Raw genomic sequence first — 15,287 nt, 5'->3', positions numbered from 1 at the left:
TCTCCTATGTTACGTTAAGACTATACTTTCAGGGATCATTTCTATAGTTTCTGACTTAGAAATGTGTTTCTAAAGTGTTGCGTCTCGCTATTCACGATGATGAGCGATAATGCTTTTCTTTGAGCGCGAATCGGACAGAGATCGGGACTTTTGTCTCAGGTCTGTTGTCATTGATGACCGTTCCTGCTCCCTGTCGGGGGGCAGGAGGAGAGAAGTATTGTCAGAGTGATAGCATACATGTCTGTCGAAAATGAGCATATGAAATCGTAGAGAAGTATGTCCGAGCTGATCAGCTGTCTGACGTCTCGCTGCATGCTGTGTCACAGAGTTCTATGCCGTTTGTCTGAACCCCCCCCCCCCTGCCCCCTACAACCTGCTACATGTAGTGGCAAATCTGCGCTTTGACTCTCTCTTTGCTGTTTGACACTGGCACTCTGGCTCCTTTCGTCGCACAACTCCAGCACGCATGCTACTCGCGCCATTTCCGTGCTCCGTCATGCCTTGTCACGCGCATGATGACGCCCCGGAGAGCCGAGTCCATGGGTCACCTGTCTTTTCTTGGTCGCGAGGCGGCGCTCGGCACCTGAAAGCAGCTGACGGATAGATCCGACACCCTCATGGTGAAGACTGAGCACGCGAAAGGCTCTGCTCGAGTCTCCTATGTTACGTTAAGACTATACTTTCAGGGATCATTTCTATAGTTTCTGACTTAGAAATGTGTTTCTAAAGTGTTGCGTCTCGCTATTCACGATGATGAGCGATAATGCTTTTCTTTGAGCGCGAATCGGACAGAGATCGGGACTTTTGTCTCAGGTCTGTTGTCATTGATGACCGTTCCTGCTCCCTGTCGGGGGGCAGGAGGAGAGAAGTATTGTCAGAGTGATAGCATACATGTCTGTCGAAAATGAGCATATGAAATCGTAGAGAAGTATGTCCGAGCTGATCAGCTGTCTGACGTCTCGCTGCATGCTGTGTCACAGAGTTCTATGCCGTTTGTCTGAACCCCCCCCCCCCTGCCCCCTACAACCTGCTACATGTAGTGGCAAATCTGCGCTTTGACTCTCTCTTTGCTGTTTGACACTGGCACTCTGGCTCCTTTCGTCGCACAACTCCAGCACGCATGCTACTCGCGCCATTTCCGTGCTCCGTCATGCCTCGTCACGCGCATGATGACGCCCCGGAGAGCCGAGTCCATGGGTCACCTGTCTTTTCTTGGTCGCGAGGCGGCGCTCGGCACCTGAAAGCAGCTGACGGATAGATCCGACACCCTCATGGTGAAGACTGAGCACGCGAAAGGCTCTGCTCGAGTCTCCTATGTTACGTTAAGACTATACTTTCAGGGATCATTTCTATAGTTTCTGACTTAGAAATGTGTTTCTAAAGTGTTGCGTCTCGCTATTCACGATGATGAGCGATAATGCTTTTCTTTGAGCGCGAATCGGACAGAGATCGGGACTTTTGTCTCAGGTCTGTTGTCATTGATGACCGTTCCTGCTCCCTGTCGGGGGGCAGGAGGAGAGAAGTATTGTCAGAGTGATAGCATACATGTCTGTCGAAAATGAGCATATGAAATCGTAGAGAAGTATGTCCGAGCTGATCAGCTGTCTGACGTCTCGCTGCATGCTGTGTCACAGAGTTCTATGCCGTTTGTCTGAACCCCCCCCCCCCTGCCCCCTACAACCTGCTACATGTAGTGGCAAATCTGCGCTTTGACTCTCTCTTTGCTGTTTGACACTGGCACTCTGGCTCCTTTCGTCGCACAACTCCAGCACGCATGCTACTCGCGCCATTTCCGTGCTCCGTCATGCCTCGTCACGCGCATGATGACGCCCCGGAGAGCCGAGTCCATGGGTCACCTGTCTTTTCTTGGTCGCGAGGCGGCGCTCGGCACCTGAAAGCAGCTGACGGATAGATCCGACACCCTCATGGTGAAGACTGAGCACGCGAAAGGCTCTGCTCGAGTCTCCTATGTTACGTTAAGACTATACTTTCAGGGATCATTTCTATAGTTTCTGACTTAGAAATGTGTTTCTAAAGTGTTGCGTCTCGCTATTCACGATGATGAGCGATAATGCTTTTCTTTGAGCGCGAATCGGACAGAGATCGGGACTTTTGTCTCAGGTCTGTTGTCATTGATGACCGTTCCTGCTCCCTGTCGGGGGGCAGGAGGAGAGAAGTATTGTCAGAGTGATAGCATACATGTCTGTCGAAAATGAGCATATGAAATCGTAGAGAAGTACGTCCGAGCTGATCAGCTGTCTGACGTCTCGCTGCATGCTGTGTCACAGAGTTCTATGCCGTTTGTCTGAACCCCCCCCCCCCTGCCCCCTACAACCTGCTACATGTAGTGGCAAATCTGCGCTTTGACTCTCTCTTTGCTGTTTGACACTGGCACTCTGGCTCCTTTCGTCGCACAACTCCAGCACGCATGCTACTCGCGCCATTTCCGTGCTCCGTCATGCCTCGTCACGCGCATGATGACGCCCCGGAGAGCCGAGTCCATGGGTCACCTGTCTTTTCTTGGTCGCGAGGCGGCGCTCGGCACCTGAAAGCAGCTGACGGATAGATCCGACACCCTCATGGTGAAGACTGAGCACGCGAAAGGCTCTGCTCGAGTCTCCTATGTTACGTTAAGACTATACTTTCAGGGATCATTTCTATAGTTTCTGACTTAGAAATGTGTTTCTAAAGTGTTGCGTCTCGCTATTCACGATGATGAGCGATAATGCTTTTCTTTGAGCGCGAATCGGACAGAGATCGGGACTTTTGTCTCAGGTCTGTTGTCATTGATGACCGTTCCTGCTCCCTGTCGGGGGGCAGGAGGAGAGAAGTATTGTCAGAGTGATAGCATACATGTCTGTCGAAAATGAGCATATGAAATCGTAGAGAAGTATGTCCGAGCTGATCAGCTGTCTGACGTCTCGCTGCATGCTGTGTCACAGAGTTCTATGCCGTTTGTCTGAACCCCCCCCCCCTGCCCCCTACAACCTGCTACATGTAGTGGCAAATCTGCGCTTTGACTCTCTCTTTGCTGTTTGACACTGGCACTCTGGCTCCTTTCGTCGCACAACTCCAGCACGCATGCTACTCGCGCCATTTCCGTGCTCCGTCATGCCTCGTCACGCGCATGATGACGCCCCGGAGAGCCGAGTCCATGGGTCACCTGTCTTTTCTTGGTCGCGAGGCGGCGCTCGGCACCTGAAAGCAGCTGACGGATAGATCCGACACCCTCATGGTGAAGACTGAGCACGCGAAAGGCTCTGCTCGAGTCTCCTCTGTTACGTTAAGACTATACTTTCAGGGATCATTTCTATAGTTTCTGACTTAGAAATGTGTTTCTAAAGTGTTGCGTCTCGCTATTCACGATGATGAGCGATAATGCTTTTCTTTGAGCGCGAATCGGACAGAGATCGGGACTTTTGTCTCAGGTCTGTTGTCATTGATGACCGTTCCTGCTCCCTGTCGGGGGGCAGGAGGAGAGAAGTATTGTCAGAGTGATAGCATACATGTCTGTCGAAAATGAGCATATGAAATCGTAGAGAAGTACGTCCGAGCTAATCAGCTGTCTGACGTCTCGCTGCATGCTGTGTCACAGAGTTCTATGCCGTTTGTCTGAACCCCCCCGCCCCCTGCCCCCTACAACCTGCTACATGTAGTGGCAAATCTGCGCTTTGACTCTCTCTTTGCTGTATGACACTGGCATTCTGGCTCCTTTCGTCGCACAACTCCAGCACGCATGCTACTCGCTCCATTTCCGTGCTCCGTCATGCCTCGTCACGCGCATGATGACGCCCCGGAGAGCCGAGTCCATGGGTCACCTGTCTTTTCTTGGTCGCGAGGCGGCGCTCGGCACCTGAAAGCAGCTGACGGATAGATCCGACACCCTCATGGTGAAGACTGAGCACGCGAAAGGCTCTGCTCGAGTCTCCTATGTTACGTTAAGACTATACTTTCAGGGATCATTTCTATAGTTTCTGACTTAGAAATGTGTTTCTAAAGTGTTGCGTCTCGCTATTCACGATGATGAGCGATAATGCTTTTCTTTGAGCGCGAATCGGACAGAGATCGGGACTTTTGTCTCAGGTCTGTTGTCATTGATGACCGTTCCTGCTCCCTGTCGGGGGGCAGGAGGAGAGAAGTATTGTCAGAGTGATAGCATACATGTCTGTCGAAAATGAGCATATGAAATCGTAGAGAAGTATGTCCGAGCTGATCAGCTGTCTGACGTCTCGCTGCATGCTGTGTCACAGAGTTCTATGCCGTTTGTCTGAACCCCCCCCCCCCTGCCCCCTACAACCTGCTACATGTAGTGGCAAATCTGCGCTTTGACTCTCTCTTTGCTGTTTGACACTGGCACTCTGGCTCCTTTCGTCGCACAACTCCAGCACGCATGCTACTCGCGCCATTTCCGTGCTCCGTCATGCCTTGTCACGCGCATGATGACGCCCCGGAGAGCCGAGTCCATGGGTCACCTGTCTTTTCTTGGTCGCGAGGCGGCGCTCGGCACCTGAAAGCAGCTGACGGATAGATCCGACACCCTCATGGTGAAGACTGAGCACGCGAAAGGCTCTGCTCGAGTCTCCTATGTTACGTTAAGACTATACTTTCAGGGATCATTTCTATAGTTTCTGACTTAGAAATGTGTTTCTAAAGTGTTGCGTCTCGCTATTCACGATGATGAGCGATAATGCTTTTCTTTGAGCGCGAATCGGACAGAGATCGGGACTTTTGTCTCAGGTCTGTTGTCATTGATGACCGTTCCTGCTCCCTGTCGGGGGGCAGGAGGAGAGAAGTATTGTCAGAGTGATAGCATACATGTCTGTCGAAAATGAGCATATGAAATCGTAGAGAAGTATGTCCGAGCTGATCAGCTGTCTGACGTCTCGCTGCATGCTGTGTCACAGAGTTCTATGCCGTTTGTCTGAACCCCCCCCCCCCTGCCCCCTACAACCTGCTACATGTAGTGGCAAATCTGCGCTTTGACTCTCTCTTTGCTGTTTGACACTGGCACTCTGGCTCCTTTCGTCGCACAACTCCAGCACGCATGCTACTCGCGCCATTTCCGTGCTCCGTCATGCCTCGTCACGCGCATGATGACGCCCCGGAGAGCCGAGTCCATGGGTCACCTGTCTTTTCTTGGTCGCGAGGCGGCGCTCGGCACCTGAAAGCAGCTGACGGATAGATCCGACACCCTCATGGTGAAGACTGAGCACGCGAAAGGCTCTGCTCGAGTCTCCTATGTTACGTTAAGACTATACTTTCAGGGATCATTTCTATAGTTTCTGACTTAGAAATGTGTTTCTAAAGTGTTGCGTCTCGCTATTCACGATGATGAGCGATAATGCTTTTCTTTGAGCGCGAATCGGACAGAGATCGGGACTTTTGTCTCAGGTCTGTTGTCATTGATGACCGTTCCTGCTCCCTGTCGGGGGGCAGGAGGAGAGAAGTATTGTCAGAGTGATAGCATACATGTCTGTCGAAAATGAGCATATGAAATCGTAGAGAAGTATGTCCGAGCTGATCAGCTGTCTGACGTCTCGCTGCATGCTGTGTCACAGAGTTCTATGCCGTTTGTCTGAACCCCCCCCCCCCTGCCCCCTACAACCTGCTACATGTAGTGGCAAATCTGCGCTTTGACTCTCTCTTTGCTGTTTGACACTGGCACTCTGGCTCCTTTCGTCGCACAACTCCAGCACGCATGCTACTCGCGCCATTTCCGTGCTCCGTCATGCCTCGTCACGCGCATGATGACGCCCCGGAGAGCCGAGTCCATGGGTCACCTGTCTTTTCTTGGTCGCGAGGCGGCGCTCGGCACCTGAAAGCAGCTGACGGATAGATCCGACACCCTCATGGTGAAGACTGAGCACGCGAAAGGCTCTGCTCGAGTCTCCTCTGTTACGTTAAGACTATACTTTCAGGGATCATTTCTATAGTTTCTGACTTAGAAATGTGTTTCTAAAGTGTTGCGTCTCGCTATTCACGATGATGAGCGATAATGCTTTTCTTTGAGCGCGAATCGGACAGAGATCGGGACTTTTGTCTCAGGTCTGTTGTCATTGATGACCGTTCCTGCTCCCTGTCGGGGGGCAGGAGGAGAGAAGTATTGTCAGAGTGATAGCATACATGTCTGTCGAAAATGAGCATATGAAATCGTAGAGAAGTACGTCCGAGCTGATCAGCTGTCTGACGTCTCGCTGCATGCTGTGTCACAGAGTTCTATGCCGTTTGTCTGAACCCCCCCGCCCCCTGCCCCCTACAACCTGCTACATGTAGTGGCAAATCTGCGCTTTGACTCTCTCTTTGCTGTATGACACTGGCATTCTGGCTCCTTTCGTCGCACAACTCCAGCACGCATGCTACTCGCTCCATTTCCGTGCTCCGTCATGCCTCGTCACGCGCATGATGACGCCCCGGAGAGCCGAGTCCATGGGTCACCTGTCTTTTCTTGGTCGCGAGGCGGCGCTCGGCACCTGAAAGCAGCTGACGGATAGATCCGACACCCTCATGGTGAAGACTGAGCACGCGAAAGGCTCTGCTCGAGTCTCCTATGTTACGTTAAGACTATACTTTCAGGGATCATTTCTATAGTTTCTGACTTAGAAATGTGTTTCTAAAGTGTTGCGTCTCGCTATTCACGATGATGAGCGATAATGCTTTTCTTTGAGCGCGAATCGGACAGAGATCGGGACTTTTGTCTCAGGTCTGTTGTCATTGATGACCGTTCCTGCTCCCTGTCGGGGGGCAGGAGGAGAGAAGTATTGTCAGAGTGATAGCATACATGTCTGTCGAAAATGAGCATATGAAATCGTAGAGAAGTATGTCCGAGCTGATCAGCTGTCTGACGTCTCGCTGCATGCTGTGTCACAGAGTTCTATGCCGTTTGTCTGAACCCCCCCGCCCCCTGCCCCCTACAACCTGCTACATGTAGTGGCAAATCTGCGCTTTGACTCTCTCTTTGCTGTATGACACTGGCATTCTGGCTCCTTTCGTCGCACAACTCCAGCACGCATGCTACTCGCTCCATTTCCGTGCTCCGTCATGCCTCGTCACGCGCATGATGACGCCCCGGAGAGCCGAGTCCATGGGTCACCTGTCTTTTCTTGGTCGCGAGGCGGCGCTCGGCACCTGAAAGCAGCTGACGGATAGATCCGACACCCTCATGGTGAAGACTGAGCACGCGAAAGGCTCTGCTCGAGTCTCCTATGTTACGTTAAGACTATACTTTCAGGGATCATTTCTATAGTTTCTGACTTAGAAATGTGTTTCTAAAGTGTTGCGTCTCGCTATTCACGATGATGAGCGATAATGCTTTTCTTTGAGCGCGAATCGGACAGAGATCGGGACTTTTGTCTCAGGTCTGTTGTCATTGATGACCGTTCCTGCTCCCTGTCGGGGGGCAGGAGGAGAGAAGTATTGTCAGAGTGATAGCATACATGTCTGTCGAAAATGAGCATATGAAATCGTAGAGAAGTATGTCCGAGCTGATCAGCTGTCTGACGTCTCGCTGCATGCTGTGTCACAGAGTTCTATGCCGTTTGTCTGAACCCCCCCCCCCCTGCCCCCTACAACCTGCTACATGTAGTGGCAAATCTGCGCTTTGACTCTCTCTTTGCTGTTTGACACTGGCACTCTGGCTCCTTTCGTCGCACAACTCCAGCACGCATGCTACTCGCGCCATTTCCGTGCTCCGTCATGCCTCGTCACGCGCATGATGACGCCCCGGAGAGCCGAGTCCATGGGTCACCTGTCTTTTCTTGGTCGCGAGGCGGCGCTCGGCACCTGAAAGCAGCTGACGGATAGATCCGACACCCTCATGGTGAAGACTGAGCACGCGAAAGGCTCTGCTCGAGTCTCCTATGTTACGTTAAGACTATACTTTCAGGGATCATTTCTATAGTTTCTGACTTAGAAATGTGTTTCTAAAGTGTTGCGTCTCGCTATTCACGATGATGAGCGATAATGCTTTTCTTTGAGCGCGAATCGGACAGAGATCGGGACTTTTGTCTCAGGTCTGTTGTCATTGATGACCGTTCCTGCTCCCTGTCGGGGGGCAGGAGGAGAGAAGTATTGTCAGAGTGATAGCATACATGTCTGTCGAAAATGAGCATATGAAATCGTAGAGAAGTATGTCCGAGCTGATCAGCTGTCTGACGTCTCGCTGCATGCTGTGTCACAGAGTTCTATGCCGTTTGTCTGAACCCCCCCCCCCCTGCCCCCTACAACCTGCTACATGTAGTGGCAAATCTGCGCTTTGACTCTCTCTTTGCTGTTTGACACTGGCACTCTGGCTCCTTTCGTCGCACAACTCCAGCACGCATGCTACTCGCGCCATTTCCGTGCTCCGTCATGCCTCGTCACGCGCATGATGACGCCCCGGAGAGCCGAGTCCATGGGTCACCTGTCTTTTCTTGGTCGCGAGGCGGCGCTCGGCACCTGAAAGCAGCTGACGGATAGATCCGACACCCTCATGGTGAAGACTGAGCACGCGAAAGGCTCTGCTCGAGTCTCCTATGTTACGTTAAGACTATACTTTCAGGGATCATTTCTATAGTTTCTGACTTAGAAATGTGTTTCTAAAGTGTTGCGTCTCGCTATTCACGATGATGAGCGATAATGCTTTTCTTTGAGCGCGAATCGGACAGAGATCGGGACTTTTGTCTCAGGTCTGTTGTCATTGATGACCGTTCCTGCTCCCTGTCGGGGGGCAGGAGGAGAGAAGTATTGTCAGAGTGATAGCATACATGTCTGTCGAAAATGAGCATATGAAATCGTAGAGAAGTATGTCCGAGCTGATCAGCTGTCTGACGTCTCGCTGCATGCTGTGTCACAGAGTTCTATGCCGTTTGTCTGAACCCCCCCCCCCCTGCCCCCTACAACCTGCTACATGTAGTGGCAAATCTGCGCTTTGACTCTCTCTTTGCTGTTTGACACTGGCACTCTGGCTCCTTTCGTCGCACAACTCCAGCACGCATGCTACTCGCGCCATTTCCGTGCTCCGTCATGCCTCGTCACGCGCATGATGACGCCCCGGAGAGCCGAGTCCATGGGTCACCTGTCTTTTCTTGGTCGCGAGGCGGCGCTCGGCACCTGAAAGCAGCTGACGGATAGATCCGACACCCTCATGGTGAAGACTGAGCACGCGAAAGGCTCTGCTCGAGTCTCCTCTGTTACGTTAAGACTATACTTTCAGGGATCATTTCTATAGTTTCTGACTTAGAAATGTGTTTCTAAAGTGTTGCGTCTCGCTATTCACGATGATGAGCGATAATGCTTTTCTTTGAGCGCGAATCGGACAGAGATCGGGACTTTTGTCTCAGGTCTGTTGTCATTGATGACCGTTCCTGCTCCCTGTCGGGGGGCAGGAGGAGAGAAGTATTGTCAGAGTGATAGCATACATGTCTGTCGAAAATGAGCATATGAAATCGTAGAGAAGTATGTCCGAGCTGATCAGCTGTCTGACGTCTCGCTGCATGCTGTGTCACAGAGTTCTATGCCGTTTGTCTGAACCCCCCCCCCCCTGCCCCCTACAACCTGCTACATGTAGTGGCAAATCTGCGCTTTGACTCTCTCTTTGCTGTTTGACACTGGCACTCTGGCTCCTTTCGTCGCACAACTCCAGCACGCATGCTACTCGCGCCATTTCCGTGCTCCGTCATGCCTCGTCACGCGCATGATGACGCCCCGGAGAGCCGAGTCCATGGGTCACCTGTCTTTTCTTGGTCGCGAGGCGGCGCTCGGCACCTGAAAGCAGCTGACGGATAGATCCGACACCCTCATGGTGAAGACTGAGCACGCGAAAGGCTCTGCTCGAGTCTCCTATGTTACGTTAAGACTATACTTTCAGGGATCATTTCTATAGTTTCTGACTTAGAAATGTGTTTCTAAAGTGTTGCGTCTCGCTATTCACGATGATGAGCGATAATGCTTTTCTTTGAGCGCGAATCGGACAGAGATCGGGACTTTTGTCTCAGGTCTGTTGTCATTGATGACCGTTCCTGCTCCCTGTCGGGGGGCAGGAGGAGAGAAGTATTGTCAGAGTGATAGCATACATGTCTGTCGAAAATGAGCATATGAAATCGTAGAGAAGTACGTCCGAGCTGATCAGCTGTCTGACGTCTCGCTGCATGCTGTGTCACAGAGTTCTATGCCGTTTGTCTGAACCCCCCCCCCCCTGCCCCCTACAACCTGCTACATGTAGTGGCAAATCTGCGCTTTGACTCTCTCTTTGCTGTTTGACACTGGCACTCTGGCTCCTTTCGTCGCACAACTCCAGCACGCATGCTACTCGCGCCATTTCCGTGCTCCGTCATGCCTCGTCACGCGCATGATGACGCCCCGGAGAGCCGAGTCCATGGGTCACCTGTCTTTTCTTGGTCGCGAGGCGGCGCTCGGCACCTGAAAGCAGCTGACGGATAGATCCGACACCCTCATGGTGAAGACTGAGCACGCGAAAGGCTCTGCTCGAGTCTCCTATGTTACGTTAAGACTATACTTTCAGGGATCATTTCTATAGTTTCTGACTTAGAAATGTGTTTCTAAAGTGTTGCGTCTCGCTATTCACGATGATGAGCGATAATGCTTTTCTTTGAGCGCGAATCGGACAGAGATCGGGACTTTTGTCTCAGGTCTGTTGTCATTGATGACCGTTCCTGCTCCCTGTCGGGGGGCAGGAGGAGAGAAGTATTGTCAGAGTGATAGCATACATGTCTGTCGAAAATGAGCATATGAAATCGTAGAGAAGTATGTCCGAGCTGATCAGCTGTCTGACGTCTCGCTGCATGCTGTGTCACAGAGTTCTATGCCGTTTGTCTGAACCCCCCCCCCCCTGCCCCCTACAACCTGCTACATGTAGTGGCAAATCTGCGCTTTGACTCTCTCTTTGCTGTATGACACTGGCATTCTGGCTCCTTTCGTCGCACAACTCCAGCACGCATGCTACTCGCTCCATTTCCGTGCTCCGTCATGCCTCGTCACGCGCATGATGACGCCCCGGAGAGCCGAGTCCATGGGTCACCTGTCTTTTCTTGGTCGCGAGGCGGCGCTCGGCACCTGAAAGCAGCTGACGGATAGATCCGACACCCTCATGGTGAAGACTGAGCACGCGAAAGGCTCTGCTCGAGTCTCCTATGTTACGTTAAGACTATACTTTCAGGGATCATTTCTATAGTTTCTGACTTAGAAATGTGTTTCTAAAGTGTTGCGTCTCGCTATTCACGATGATGAGCGATAATGCTTTTCTTTGAGCGCGAATCGGACAGAGATCGGGACTTTTGTCTCAGGTCTGTTGTCATTGATGACCGTTCCTGCTCCCTGTCGGGGGGCAGGAGGAGAGAAGTATTGTCAGAGTGATAGCATACATGTCTGTCGAAAATGAGCATATGAAATCGTAGAGAAGTATGTCCGAGCTGATCAGCTGTCTGACGTCTCGCTGCATGCTGTGTCACAGAGTTCTATGCCGTTTGTCTGAACCCCCCCCCCCCTGCCCCCTACAACCTGCTACATGTAGTGGCAAATCTGCGCTTTGACTCTCTCTTTGCTGTTTGACACTGGCACTCTGGCTCCTTTCGTCGCACAACTCCAGCACGCATGCTACTCGCGCCATTTCCGTGCTCCGTCATGCCTTGTCACGCGCATGATGACGCCCCGGAGAGCCGAGTCCATGGGTCACCTGTCTTTTCTTGGTCGCGAGGCGGCGCTCGGCACCTGAAAGCAGCTGACGGATAGATCCGACACCCTCATGGTGAAGACTGAGCACGCGAAAGGCTCTGCTCGAGTCTCCTATGTTACGTTAAGACTATACTTTCAGGGATCATTTCTATAGTTTCTGACTTAGAAATGTGTTTCTAAAGTGTTGCGTCTCGCTATTCACGATGATGAGCGATAATGCTTTTCTTTGAGCGCGAATCGGACAGAGATCGGGACTTTTGTCTCAGGTCTGTTGTCATTGATGACCGTTCCTGCTCCCTGTCGGGGGGCAGGAGGAGAGAAGTATTGTCAGAGTGATAGCATACATGTCTGTCGAAAATGAGCATATGAAATCGTAGAGAAGTACGTCCGAGCTAATCAGCTGTCTGACGTCTCGCTGCATGCTGTGTCACAGAGTTCTATGCCGTTTGTCTGAACCCCCCCGCCCCCTGCCCCCTACAACCTGCTACATGTAGTGGCAAATCTGCGCTTTGACTCTCTCTTTGCTGTATGACACTGGCATTCTGGCTCCTTTCGTCGCACAACTCCAGCACGCATGCTACTCGCTCCATTTCCGTGCTCCGTCATGCCTCGTCACGCGCATGATGACGCCCCGGAGAGCCGAGTCCATGGGTCACCTGTCTTTTCTTGGTCGCGAGGCGGCGCTCGGCACCTGAAAGCAGCTGACGGATAGATCCGACACCCTCATGGTGAAGACTGAGCACGCGAAAGGCTCTGCTCGAGTCTCCTATGTTACGTTAAGACTATACTTTCAGGGATCATTTCTATAGTTTCTGACTTAGAAATGTGTTTCTAAAGTGTTGCGTCTCGCTATTCACGATGATGAGCGATAATGCTTTTCTTTGAGCGCGAATCGGACAGAGATCGGGACTTTTGTCTCAGGTCTGTTGTCATTGATGACCGTTCCTGCTCCCTGTCGGGGGGCAGGAGGAGAGAAGTATTGTCAGAGTGATAGCATACATGTCTGTCGAAAATGAGCATATGAAATCGTAGAGAAGTATGTCCGAGCTGATCAGCTGTCTGACGTCTCGCTGCATGCTGTGTCACAGAGTTCTATGCCGTTTGTCTGAACCCCCCCCCCCCTGCCCCCTACAACCTGCTACATGTAGTGGCAAATCTGCGCTTTGACTCTCTCTTTGCTGTTTGACACTGGCACTCTGGCTCCTTTCGTCGCACAACTCCAGCACGCATGCTACTCGCGCCATTTCCGTGCTCCGTCATGCCTTGTCACGCGCATGATGACGCCCCGGAGAGCCGAGTCCATGGGTCACCTGTCTTTTCTTGGTCGCGAGGCGGCGCTCGGCACCTGAAAGCAGCTGACGGATAGATCCGACACCCTCATGGTGAAGACTGAGCACGCGAAAGGCTCTGCTCGAGTCTCCTATGTTACGTTAAGACTATACTTTCAGGGATCATTTCTATAGTTTCTGACTTAGAAATGTGTTTCTAAAGTGTTGCGTCTCGCTATTCACGATGATGAGCGATAATGCTTTTCTTTGAGCGCGAATCGGACAGAGATCGGGACTTTTGTCTCAGGTCTGTTGTCATTGATGACCGTTCCTGCTCCCTGTCGGGGGGCAGGAGGAGAGAAGTATTGTCAGAGTGATAGCATACATGTCTGTCGAAAATGAGCATATGAAATCGTAGAGAAGTATGTCCGAGCTGATCAGCTGTCTGACGTCTCGCTGCATGCTGTGTCACAGAGTTCTATGCCGTTTGTCTGAACCCCCCCCCCCCTGCCCCCTACAACCTGCTACATGTAGTGGCAAATCTGCGCTTTGACTCTCTCTTTGCTGTTTGACACTGGCACTCTGGCTCCTTTCGTCGCACAACTCCAGCACGCATGCTACTCGCGCCATTTCCGTGCTCCGTCATGCCTCGTCACGCGCATGATGACGCCCCGGAGAGCCGAGTCCATGGGTCACCTGTCTTTTCTTGGTCGCGAGGCGGCGCTCGGCACCTGAAAGCAGCTGACGGATAGATCCGACACCCTCATGGTGAAGACTGAGCACGCGAAAGGCTCTGCTCGAGTCTCCTATGTTACGTTAAGACTATACTTTCAGGGATCATTTCTATAGTTTCTGACTTAGAAATGTGTTTCTAAAGTGTTGCGTCTCGCTATTCACGATGATGAGCGATAATGCTTTTCTTTGAGCGCGAATCGGACAGAGATCGGGACTTTTGTCTCAGGTCTGTTGTCATTGATGACCGTTCCTGCTCCCTGTCGGGGGGCAGGAGGAGAGAAGTATTGTCAGAGTGATAGCATACATGTCTGTCGAAAATGAGCATATGAAATCGTAGAGAAGTACGTCCGAGCTAATCAGCTGTCTGACGTCTCGCTGCATGCTGTGTCACAGAGTTCTATGCCGTTTGTCTGAACCCCCCCGCCCCCTGCCCCCTACAACCTGCTACATGTAGTGGCAAATCTGCGCTTTGACTCTCTCTTTGCTGTATGACACTGGCATTCTGGCTCCTTTCGTCGCACAACTCCAGCACGCATGCTACTCGCTCCATTTCCGTGCTCCGTCATGCCTCGTCACGCGCATGATGACGCCCCGGAGAGCCGAGTCCATGGGTCACCTGTCTTTTCTTGGTCGCGAGGCGGCGCTCGGCACCTGAAAGCAGCTGACGGATAGATCCGACACCCTCATGGTGAAGACTGAGCACGCGAAAGGCTCTGCTCGAGTCTCCTATGTTACGTTAAGACTATACTTTCAGGGATCATTTCTATAGTTTCTGACTTAGAAATGTGTTTCTAAAGTGTTGCGTCTCGCTATTCACGATGATGAGCGATAATGCTTTTCTTTGAGCGCGAATCGGACAGAGATCGGGACTTTTGTCTCAGGTCTGTTGTCATTGATGACCGTTCCTGCTCCCTGTCGGGGGGCAGGAGGAGAGAAGTATTGTCAGAGTGATAGCATACATGTCTGTCGAAAATGAGCATATGAAATCGTAGAGAAGTATGTCCGAGCTGATCAGCTGTCTGACGTCTCGCTGCATGCTGTGTCACAGAGTTCTATGCCGTTTGTCTGAACCCCCCCCCCCCTGCCCCCTACAACCTGCTACATGTAGTGGCAAATCTGCGCTTTGACTCTCTCTTTGCTGTTTGACACTGGCACTCTGGCTCCTTTCGTCGCACAACTCCAGCACGCATGCTACTCGCGCCATTTCCGTGCTCCGTCATGCCTTGTCACGCGCATGATGACGCCCCGGAGAGCCGAGTCCATGGGTCACCTGTCTTTTCTTGGTCGCGAGGCGGCGCTCGGCACCTGAAAGCAGCTGACGGATAGATCCGACACCCTCATGGTGAAGACTGAGCACGCGAAAGGCTCTGCTCGAGTCTCCTATGTTACGTTAAGACTATACTTTCAGGGATCATTTCTATAGTTTCTGACTTAGAAATGTGTTTCTAAAGTGTTGCGTCTCGCTATTCACGATGATGAGCGATAATGCTTTTCTTTGAGCGCGAATCGGACAGAGATCGGGACTTTTGTCTCAGGTCTGTTGTCATTGATGACCGTTCCTGCTCCCTGTCGGGGGGCAGGAGGAGAGAAGTATTGTCAGAGTGATAGCATACATGT

At 51.8% G+C, this 15,287-nt stretch overlaps 24 non-coding genes across 24 annotated transcripts; all 24 read left to right on the top strand.

The window, feature by feature from the left end:
- The first annotated feature begins 16 nt into the window (after positions 1–16).
- On the top strand, positions 17–230 carry LOC134060601 (small nucleolar RNA U3). Its single transcript, XR_009935209.1, has one exon. It is a non-coding gene; the product is annotated as a small nucleolar RNA U3 (small nucleolar RNA).
- A 440-nt stretch (positions 231–670) lies between these two features.
- Positions 671–884, top strand: LOC134060599 (small nucleolar RNA U3). The gene has a single exon (XR_009935207.1). It is a non-coding gene; the product is annotated as a small nucleolar RNA U3 (small nucleolar RNA).
- Positions 885–1,324: 440 nt separating this feature from the next.
- Positions 1,325–1,538, top strand: LOC134060598 (small nucleolar RNA U3). The gene has a single exon (XR_009935206.1). It is a non-coding gene; the product is annotated as a small nucleolar RNA U3 (small nucleolar RNA).
- A 440-nt stretch (positions 1,539–1,978) lies between these two features.
- LOC134060597 (small nucleolar RNA U3) lies at positions 1,979–2,192 on the top strand. Its single transcript, XR_009935205.1, has one exon. It is a non-coding gene; the product is annotated as a small nucleolar RNA U3 (small nucleolar RNA).
- Positions 2,193–2,632: 440 nt separating this feature from the next.
- LOC134060596 (small nucleolar RNA U3) lies at positions 2,633–2,846 on the top strand. The gene has a single exon (XR_009935204.1). It is a non-coding gene; the product is annotated as a small nucleolar RNA U3 (small nucleolar RNA).
- Positions 2,847–3,285: 439 nt separating this feature from the next.
- LOC134060595 (small nucleolar RNA U3) lies at positions 3,286–3,499 on the top strand. The gene has a single exon (XR_009935203.1). It is a non-coding gene; the product is annotated as a small nucleolar RNA U3 (small nucleolar RNA).
- A 441-nt stretch (positions 3,500–3,940) lies between these two features.
- On the top strand, positions 3,941–4,154 carry LOC134060778 (small nucleolar RNA U3). The gene has a single exon (XR_009935379.1). It is a non-coding gene; the product is annotated as a small nucleolar RNA U3 (small nucleolar RNA).
- Positions 4,155–4,594: 440 nt separating this feature from the next.
- On the top strand, positions 4,595–4,808 carry LOC134060777 (small nucleolar RNA U3). The gene has a single exon (XR_009935378.1). It is a non-coding gene; the product is annotated as a small nucleolar RNA U3 (small nucleolar RNA).
- A 440-nt stretch (positions 4,809–5,248) lies between these two features.
- On the top strand, positions 5,249–5,462 carry LOC134060776 (small nucleolar RNA U3). Its single transcript, XR_009935377.1, has one exon. It is a non-coding gene; the product is annotated as a small nucleolar RNA U3 (small nucleolar RNA).
- A 440-nt stretch (positions 5,463–5,902) lies between these two features.
- Positions 5,903–6,116, top strand: LOC134060775 (small nucleolar RNA U3). Its single transcript, XR_009935376.1, has one exon. It is a non-coding gene; the product is annotated as a small nucleolar RNA U3 (small nucleolar RNA).
- A 441-nt stretch (positions 6,117–6,557) lies between these two features.
- Positions 6,558–6,771, top strand: LOC134060774 (small nucleolar RNA U3). Its single transcript, XR_009935375.1, has one exon. It is a non-coding gene; the product is annotated as a small nucleolar RNA U3 (small nucleolar RNA).
- A 441-nt stretch (positions 6,772–7,212) lies between these two features.
- Positions 7,213–7,426, top strand: LOC134060772 (small nucleolar RNA U3). Its single transcript, XR_009935373.1, has one exon. It is a non-coding gene; the product is annotated as a small nucleolar RNA U3 (small nucleolar RNA).
- A 440-nt stretch (positions 7,427–7,866) lies between these two features.
- On the top strand, positions 7,867–8,080 carry LOC134060771 (small nucleolar RNA U3). The gene has a single exon (XR_009935372.1). It is a non-coding gene; the product is annotated as a small nucleolar RNA U3 (small nucleolar RNA).
- Positions 8,081–8,520: 440 nt separating this feature from the next.
- On the top strand, positions 8,521–8,734 carry LOC134060770 (small nucleolar RNA U3). Its single transcript, XR_009935371.1, has one exon. It is a non-coding gene; the product is annotated as a small nucleolar RNA U3 (small nucleolar RNA).
- Positions 8,735–9,174: 440 nt separating this feature from the next.
- Positions 9,175–9,388, top strand: LOC134060769 (small nucleolar RNA U3). Its single transcript, XR_009935370.1, has one exon. It is a non-coding gene; the product is annotated as a small nucleolar RNA U3 (small nucleolar RNA).
- Positions 9,389–9,828: 440 nt separating this feature from the next.
- Positions 9,829–10,042, top strand: LOC134060768 (small nucleolar RNA U3). The gene has a single exon (XR_009935369.1). It is a non-coding gene; the product is annotated as a small nucleolar RNA U3 (small nucleolar RNA).
- Positions 10,043–10,482: 440 nt separating this feature from the next.
- On the top strand, positions 10,483–10,696 carry LOC134060767 (small nucleolar RNA U3). Its single transcript, XR_009935368.1, has one exon. It is a non-coding gene; the product is annotated as a small nucleolar RNA U3 (small nucleolar RNA).
- Positions 10,697–11,136: 440 nt separating this feature from the next.
- Positions 11,137–11,350, top strand: LOC134060766 (small nucleolar RNA U3). The gene has a single exon (XR_009935367.1). It is a non-coding gene; the product is annotated as a small nucleolar RNA U3 (small nucleolar RNA).
- A 440-nt stretch (positions 11,351–11,790) lies between these two features.
- On the top strand, positions 11,791–12,004 carry LOC134060765 (small nucleolar RNA U3). The gene has a single exon (XR_009935366.1). It is a non-coding gene; the product is annotated as a small nucleolar RNA U3 (small nucleolar RNA).
- A 441-nt stretch (positions 12,005–12,445) lies between these two features.
- LOC134060764 (small nucleolar RNA U3) lies at positions 12,446–12,659 on the top strand. The gene has a single exon (XR_009935365.1). It is a non-coding gene; the product is annotated as a small nucleolar RNA U3 (small nucleolar RNA).
- A 440-nt stretch (positions 12,660–13,099) lies between these two features.
- Positions 13,100–13,313, top strand: LOC134060763 (small nucleolar RNA U3). Its single transcript, XR_009935364.1, has one exon. It is a non-coding gene; the product is annotated as a small nucleolar RNA U3 (small nucleolar RNA).
- Positions 13,314–13,753: 440 nt separating this feature from the next.
- Positions 13,754–13,967, top strand: LOC134060761 (small nucleolar RNA U3). Its single transcript, XR_009935362.1, has one exon. It is a non-coding gene; the product is annotated as a small nucleolar RNA U3 (small nucleolar RNA).
- Positions 13,968–14,408: 441 nt separating this feature from the next.
- On the top strand, positions 14,409–14,622 carry LOC134060760 (small nucleolar RNA U3). Its single transcript, XR_009935361.1, has one exon. It is a non-coding gene; the product is annotated as a small nucleolar RNA U3 (small nucleolar RNA).
- Positions 14,623–15,062: 440 nt separating this feature from the next.
- LOC134060759 (small nucleolar RNA U3) lies at positions 15,063–15,276 on the top strand. Its single transcript, XR_009935360.1, has one exon. It is a non-coding gene; the product is annotated as a small nucleolar RNA U3 (small nucleolar RNA).
- The last annotated feature ends 11 nt before the right edge of the window (positions 15,277–15,287 follow it).

This window comes from Sardina pilchardus, chromosome 16 (genome assembly GCF_963854185.1).
Source record: "Sardina pilchardus chromosome 16, fSarPil1.1, whole genome shotgun sequence".
NCBI lineage: Eukaryota > Metazoa > Chordata > Actinopteri > Clupeiformes > Clupeidae > Sardina > Sardina pilchardus.
This window is presented reverse-complemented; position numbering and strand designations above follow the sequence as displayed.